Source organism: Babylonia areolata, chromosome 8 (genome assembly GCF_041734735.1).
Source record: "Babylonia areolata isolate BAREFJ2019XMU chromosome 8, ASM4173473v1, whole genome shotgun sequence".
NCBI classification, from domain to species: Eukaryota; Metazoa; Mollusca; class Gastropoda; order Neogastropoda; family Buccinidae; genus Babylonia; species Babylonia areolata.
Genome location: NC_134883.1, coordinates 20,822,747 through 20,830,246, shown reverse-complemented (window position 1 = coordinate 20,830,246; position 7,500 = coordinate 20,822,747). Strand labels below are relative to the sequence as shown.

At 44.4% G+C, this 7,500-nt stretch overlaps 1 protein-coding gene across 4 annotated transcripts in view; it reads left to right on the top strand.

Moving 5' to 3' along the window:
* LOC143284644 (cAMP-dependent protein kinase type II regulatory subunit-like) overlaps positions 1 to 7,500 on the top strand; it is a 66,522-nt gene that overhangs the window by 22,703 nt on the left and 36,319 nt on the right. The window lies entirely within an intron of this gene.

Here is a 7,500-nt window from a genome sequence, read left to right as displayed (position 1 = left end):
GAAGTCCGTGGGAGGAAAAGCGGGGAGATCGAGATGGGGGGGTGGGGGGGTGGGGGGTGGGGGCAGGGGTGTCGGGGGGGGGGGGTGGGGGGGGCCGCAGGGGGGAGGGGGGATAAGGCAGGATTGTGTGCCCCATTTTATTCATTGCTGCTGGGGAGGAGCTAACTATTGATTCCGGGCTATCCCATGGTAATCCCTGTGCCAGTGAAGGGAATCTGGGATACTTCCAAGGCGCCGCCGGTGCGTGGATCTTGACCGCCTGGATCGGATAGCCGTCTGCCGCACATTATTTTCTTGAGTGATACCCCCCCCCCTCCCCCGCCCCAAGCCCCCCACCCCCACCTCCTCAATAAAAGCTCCCATGGGATGAAACTATAGGACGTACTCCAGAAATGTCTTCACGGATGACACAGGATGTACATAAATTTTTTTATTTTATTTTTATTTTTTTTAAAGAAATCCAAACGTAAACGTGAGATACGATTCCTAGGATGATCAAATCTTTGATATTATCTCCAAAACATTTCAGTGATCATTCAGTTAATTTCTAAAAGTGTTCGCAGAGCATTATTCAAGCATTTCACAAAATCATTTCCGGTATACGATAAAAAGTCATATAGGCTTGTGTGACATCTCAGCTTTGATCTCCTTGGTTATTCCGGTCTATTCGGGAAATCATTCGCAGAGTCTGATATTTGAAGGATTTCGCCAAAGTTGGTCCATGAGGTGAATCAGGGTGTCCCAAATTATTCACGGGGTTATCTAGAATTATGGTTCGGTTCCTTTTGCGTGAAACTATAATGTTCCCAAATTCCGGTTCTGCTTTACACATGTATAACACCTCAGCACTGACTTCTAAGGAAAGCAACTTTGTCCGTTTGTACGAAAAGACACATATAGAAGTGTGCATTAATGTTTGGGGGAGGGGGACGGGGGGGGGGGGGGGGGGGGGGGGGGTTCGCATTACTTCCCACCCCCTCCCCGCTTTTGTTGTTGTTGTTGCTTATTTTTGTTTTGATGATGATAATAATAATAATAATAATGTACATTCATATAGCGCCCTTTCTCTCAAAGAGCTCAGGGCGCTTTACATGAAAGAAATATTACAAGTTACATAAATCATTCATGACCACTCCTTCTCAAACCCCTTCCCCACTCCCTCCCCCCCCCCCCCCCCTCTCTCCACACACACACACACACACACTCTCTCCCTTTCCCACTCTTCATACAGCCAAAGTGAGCTGACATGGGTGGTGCTGGAGAAAAGGAAGCTGAAAGGGCTATAGTTTGGTTTTAGAAAGATGAGTTTTTAGTGATGAGCGAAAAGCAGAAATAGAATCAGATGCACGGATATGTCGAGGAAGGTTGTCCCAGATGTGAAGAGCAGCAAAGAAGAATGAATGTTCACCATTGGTCCTTGTATTGTCACGAGGAAGTATCAAAAGGTAACAGTCAGAGGAAGACCGGAGATTTCTTGCGGGAGTGTAAACACTGATAAGGTCAGAAAGATACGTAGGTCCTGCGGAGTGGAAAGCAGAATAGAAGAGACACGCAACTTTGTATTTAATTCTCGTTTCGATGGGGAGCCAGTGTAAAGTGCGGAGGTGAGGAGAAATGTGATCAGTACGTGGGACTCTGAGAATCATACAAGCAGCATTGTTTTGGATTTTTTTTAATTCGCTGAAGAATATTATATGGACAGCCTATGAGAAGAGAATTACAGTAGTCGATTCATGACAGCACAAAAGCGGTAATAAAAGTTTTAGTAGTTTTAACAGAAAGGTACTGACGCATAGAGTTGATGCGACGAAGTTCATAATTGATTATGCATATCAGATTTACTACCTGAGCGTGCATGCTGAGGTTTGAGTCAAGAATGACTCCAAGGTTCCTTGCTGATTTAGAAAACTGAAATGATCTGTGGCATCAACAACCACAACAGAGGCAGGAAAAGAAGTAGATGTGGACATTCTTGCAAAGGAAATAATCATAGCTTCAATTTTGTCATCATTTAACTTTAGTTTGTTGAATGTCATCCCGGATTTAACATCGAGAATACATCCCTGCATTGACAGAATCAGACTGTGTACTTGGTTTGGTTCTGCAGACTTTCGTAGCTGAGTATCATCAGCAAAAGAGTGGTGAAGAATTGGATGGCCAGAAATGACACCAGAAAGAGGAGCAGTGTACAGAACGAACAGAACGGGGCCCAGGACAGCCTTGTGGCACACCATAGGAGATCAGGGTTGGATCAGACTTAAAGTTATCAACAGAGACAATCTGGAAGCGGTTGGATAGGTATGTAGAAAACCAATTCAGAACTGTTGAGAGAATCCCAAAAACATGTTCAAGTCTGGAAAGGAGTATACTGTGGTCTATTGTGTCAAACGCAGCCGACAGATCGAGCAAAGTTAACACAGACAGTTTACCTTCACCAACAGACAGTACAGGTCAGTTATTATTTTTTGTCTGTATGATTTTTTATTCAATTTATTAATTGAAAAAAACAAACAACAAAAAAACAACAAAAACCAAAAAACAACAACATATGTTTAAAAGATACGCTACCAGATGGTGGGACGTTTTTGCTTGTCTGCAATCTTACCACAGTTCCCTGACTCAGTTCCTTGTCTGTGGTTGAAATCGCAGGCCCAGCCACGGCACTGTTTCCGGTCTGTGGTTTTTCGTTCTTTGTTTGTTTTAAGATAACACAATGATTCCATCTGAAGAGACTAGTGTGTGCACTCGCTCCCTATCTTTCTCTGCTTCGTCTGTCTGTCTCTGATTCTCTCACTGTCTCTTTGTTTTTGCCTGTCTCTTTCTCTGCATACGTATTTGCGCGCCTGCGTGAGTGCGCGCGCGCGCTCTTGTATATATATATATATATATATATATATATATATATATGTGTGTGTGTGTGTGTGTGTGTGTGTGTGTGTGTGTGTGTGTGTGATTTGGAAGAGAATAAGAGCCTGTAAGTGGAAGGCATGAGCGATGGTAATAACACACACGCGCGCGCGCTCGCACGCGCACACACATTCATACACACACACTCGCTTGCATGCACATATATATATATGCACACACTCACACACACATATACACACACGCACACACACTCGCGCGCGTGCACATACATGTGCAAACACACACACACACACACACACACACACACACACACACACACACACACACACCTACCCCACCCACCACCTATTCATGATGTGTTCTGTAAACCCCACAGATTATCAAAAACGTTTAAGATTCAATCATCAAACATTTCCACGCGGGGGAGGTATGCCTATACCGTTGACGGGGGTACTGGTGGTGGGGAATGGGGGGAGAAATGGCAAAGGGGGTGTGGGGGGTGGGGGATAAGTCTCACAGGGGATGAACAATGTCTCTTACATACACTACACTGCTCAGCACCGCTCGGGCTCTCATGAGCTCTCTCTCTCTCTCTCTCTCTTTGAGAGACTGGTGATGCATAAAACTGTCAGCGCTCACAAGACTGATTGACTGATATCGATCATCTCTCACATATCCGTCACTTTGCAGGGACAGCATGTCGTTAATTGATATCGATCTGGAAAGGTGGAGGGGTGGAGGTGGGGGTGGGGGGGGGGGGGTGGGGGGCAGGATTGTGAGAAGTAAAGAGGGGGGAGGGGGGCGAAACGCGAGGTGGGTTTGTTGAGTAGTGGGGGACGGGCGGAGGGGGGCGGGGGGCAGTGGTGGGTGTTGAGTGATCTCCATAGTTATGGATTGTGCGCCTGCCATAAAAGAGCGACGGGAAGAGCAGGATTACATCGTGTGTGTGTGTGTGTGTGTGTGTGTGTGTGTGCGTGTGCGTGTGTGTGCGTGCGTGCGTGCGTGCGTGCGTGTGTGTGTGTGTGTGTGTGTGTGTGTGTGTGTGACTCACTGATAACATATCAATTGCCCGCGAATGATTAATTAATCGCTGGCTATGCAAACGTTCCTGCTTGTTGTTTCGTTTCTGCTTCTGTTGTCTCTCTCTTTCTGTGCGTGTTTCTGCCTGTCCCCGTATTTCTATCCCACGCCTCTCTCTCTCGCAGCCTGTTTGCGAGCGCGCGCGCGCCGCGCGTGCGCGTGCGTGTGTGTGTGTGTGTAAAAGAAAGATAGTTTTTTTTGGAAGTGGAATAAGCATGCATGCACTTTGTTTTACATCCAACCCTCAGGGCAGAGAGAAAATGTAATTATATATATTCACAAAGTAACAAAAAAAAAAAAAAAGAGTTGTAAAGAGTTGTAGAAGTAAGGACATAACATTCTGAGAGAGAGCGAGACGACAGACAGACAGACACTGAGAGATGGCAAAAGAACGACTGTTACCGTTTCCTTTTTTTCTCAAATTATTTTCGCCAATCTGGCTTCCTCACGCGAGTATGACGCATTGTCTTGCAATGATGTTTTTGCCGTGGAACGTATTTAAAAAAAAAAAAAAAAAAAAAAATTAAAATCTAATTGTCCTGGATCTAGCCCAAACTTACTGCATCCCAGATCTAATCTTCATTGGCGTTCTGGATAATGTCCCTTTTGACCAATGGCCACCACCGGTGGAGAAGAGAGAACTTCGTTTTTGACCGTCCTGTGCCCCTCTCTTCAGTGTTGCATTGTTCGAAGTGAATCTTCAGGTAAGGTTTTGTTATCAGTTTGCCAAATTAAGTTAGTGTCCACCTACTGGAAACTTACTGGCTGAATATAGACTATATCTTGGTAGAAAGTAGATGTGATGGACATGTACGTTGGACGAAATTGAATTTTGCTTCGTGGGCAATCAAACAAGCAAGCGGAAATCTACTGTGGAACCTAACAGCCAAATACTTTTTCGCTTGAATTAAAGCATTAAAGTTTTAGACGCCAGATGATATTTCTACATCACAGGTATCTATCTGTTTGCCTGATTTTCCGTCCTTTGGTCTGTTCGTCGTTCGGTCTATTTATATGTCTGTCCGTCCGTCCGTCCGTCCATCCATCCATCCGCCCGTCTCTCGCGCCCTTTCTCTCTTAATCTAGGCCCTATCTCTGTTTCTTTTTTTTTCCTTCTTTTTGTCAGGGCATGGTGAAAAGAAGCTCGTAGCTCATCCTTTTACCCTAAATAAAAAGTTAGAAACCCTCTCTCTCTCTCGACAAATGCTGTGTGTATTTTTTCCTGGGTGGTTTGTTTGGTTCATACAGGCGAAATGAAGAAGAAGAAGAAGAACATAAAGTAAGCCCAGTCATGTTTGTACACACATGCGGGCGTGCACGAAATACGTGGTCTTTTTACTGTGCCGACAGATGTTGACAATGCTATTTTATTATTGTAGGTCAGACATGGACTTATCTATTTCAATTATTTGGTCACATATTGTCTGCGGCATTATTGTGAGGACACCAGATCAGAGGTTATCTATCACGTATACTCACCTGCCACGTATATCATCAAGTCTTTTTTTTTCATCTTCTTCTTTTTTCTTCTTTTTTTCATCAACCAGCATTCTCAAGTACTTTTGACCGTTTCCACCGGTTTGTCTCGGGGAGGGAATTGTGTTTCGAGGTTGAAAATAGTTCCGTGAGTCTGCCCATCTGACTGCATGTGGTTTTATTTTTATTTTATTTTTTTTTATTTTTTTTTTTTTTTTTACATTATTTTTGTATACAGTGAGATGCCTGGACAAAACCAGGCCCGATTCATATTTTAAGGTTGTTGAAGATTTATGTCCATGACTGGAATACTGACAACTCCAGACAAGTTGCTCTGGTTTCCAAGACAATGTCTCTGAACAGTACACGGGAAGTGCTTTGTTAATTCATTTATTACATGTACTGCAATGTTTTCACGGTGTCATTGTTTTAAAGCGATCAACCCCGTCGTGGTGGCTCAGTTAGCTCACTCAGTACGGCCAGTCCTCTCTTCTCCTCTACACAGACCCCTCGGATGTCCAGTGGGTGTCTGAATAACCCAACCTTTAGCTTCCGTCGTCAGAATTGTGGTATTCTTTGTCAACATTCACCTCTTCAGTATAAGAGCCTTCCACTTGCAATATTTTGATGGTGGTAATTGGGGTGAAACGCTGTTAACGTCGTCTCTTTCGCGTGCGCGTGCGGTATGCAAATTGTCTGGCCCGACACATCTAACCGACTGCAAGTGATTGCAACCTTCTTTGCATGGTTGGGGTCAGTTATAGTGAGTTACATCGACGCGTGTTGTAACTTGATCAGTTACAGTGTGAATGTATTTAAGCTGGCTGACTGTCATTTTTTTCGTTCTTCTTGCTGCGTCTACACGAATCCACGATTCATGATGACAGGTCAAGATGGAATGAAGAGACCCTCCTGAAACAAGGGGGTTTTATACTTTCAAAGGGAGTTACAAGGGAGTTACAAGACCCAAGTTCCAACAGGTTGCAGCAGGTCACAGCAGGCTGGTGGAGATGCACAACCTCAAGACCCCCCACCTCATGGAAACCCACGGGAACCACAGAAAACAAAAGTATACCCCAATCTGTACATGATGCCTCAGCCACAGCACCCCTGTAACTTGGCTTGTAACTTGTTCAAGTTAGAACGAAGTTACAACGGTAGTTAGATGCCACCAGTCTAACTTCAGCGCAAAACAAAACCCAGCCAGCGAGCGAGAACTGCTGCTCTCAGTCAAAAAACGCGCGGGAAAAGGGGCGGAGCCTAATAGTTAGACAGTGGTTAGACGCTTTCCGTTCACACATGCTGTATGAAAAATCTAGAGTTTGTCTCATGGTAGTTACATCCCTCAATGTAACCATTTGGTTAGATCGTGGTTACAGCCTAATGTGAACGTACCCTTAGCGTATACAAAACGCTGCTGCTCGACTCGTGCTCAGAAAGAAAAGATCTGAGCACATCACTCCTCTTTTGCAACGTCTTCACTGGCTCCCTGTCTCACACAGAATACAGTACAACATCAGCACTCTATGTTATAAATGTATTCACAAAATCTGCCCCTTCCTGTCTCTGTGGCTGCCTTCACCTCTACACTCCATCTCGCTCTCTACGATCGGCTTCGGATCCACTCTGTTTACGCATACCCAGATTCAAACACTCGACTGTTGGCCGCCGTTCTTTCTTTGTCTCTGGACCTTGTAATTGGAATGAACTTCCTCTTTCGCTTCGTCAGGTCTCCACACACTCGGCTCTTTCAAGTCTAGCCTTAAAACCCACCTCTTCCCAAAATAGCCTCCCTTCCCTGCCTCTTCCTTGTCTTCAGTTTTTTGTTTGTTTGTTTTTGTTTGTTTTTTTTGTTTTGTTTTTCCCAGTTTTAGGGTTATACATACGTTTGAATGACTGGTGCGAAAGCGCTTTGATTTGTCTGCACAAGATTCAACGCTATATAGATATAAAAATAACAATATTTATTATTATTATTATTTGACTCTTGACAATTTGATGAGCAGTTAATAACTTGATGTGGGTGTTTTTTTCTAACCTTTAAGCGCTCTCCTCCCCACTCCCCTCCTGTCCTCC